The 767-nt window shown below is 35.6% G+C and overlaps 1 protein-coding gene across 1 annotated transcript in view; it reads right to left on the minus strand.

Annotated features, from left to right (window-relative positions):
• The window catches only part of Atm (ATM serine/threonine kinase), a 137,159-nt gene that overhangs the window by 100,273 nt on the left and 36,119 nt on the right, over positions 1-767 (minus strand). The window lies entirely within an intron of this gene.

Genomic DNA, 767 nt, shown 5'->3' on the forward strand with positions numbered 1-767 from the left:
AAAAAAAAACCCTGAGATGAAATTTTAAAATGAAATTGCTACATTTACTATGCTTAATTTATAGTAATTTCAAATATTAAGAAAGGACTCACAGGGGCCAGGAAGATAGCTCAGTGCCATAAGCACCTGCCTGGCAGGTGCAAGGTCCTGAGTTTGAACTCTAGTACCACAAAAAAAAAAAAAGAAGAAGAAAAGAAATGACACATAGTGTCATTTCTTCTCAGAAAAAATTAACTATGCATATTGAGTATCTCTTATCCAAAATGCTTGGGACAAAATATGCTTTAAATTTCAAATTTTGTCAGATTTAGGGACATCTGCATATACATAAGTGAGATATCTCAGAGATGGGACCCAAGTCTAAACACAAAATTTATTTTTCATATACCTTCTACACACAACCTAAAGGTTGTACACCCTGTATGTTGTGTGCCTAGATTTTGAGCAGGACCTGCTGCATGCAGTCAGGTGTGGAATTACTCATTGAATTACTTAGCACTCAAAGCGTGCTTCTGAGCATTTCAGATTTCAGATACTTGCAGGAATGTTAAACAAGTATAAAATTTTGTTTCAGATACCAAATTTCCCAGGGATACATTTCCATTGAATTTATCTATAACTTTATTAACGCAAATTGCCCTACCATTGCTTTCTGGAATAATTCTGATTAATGCGTCCTCTTCAGTTATGACACCCACACGACAATAGCAGCCAAGAAAACCCACCAAAACAGCTGAACACTGGAAAAGGTTTTCTAAACTGCTACT

This window comes from Octodon degus, unplaced genomic scaffold (genome assembly GCF_000260255.1).
Source record: "Octodon degus isolate 3935 unplaced genomic scaffold, OctDeg1.0 scaffold00012, whole genome shotgun sequence".
Taxonomy (NCBI): Eukaryota; Metazoa; Chordata; class Mammalia; order Rodentia; family Octodontidae; genus Octodon; species Octodon degus.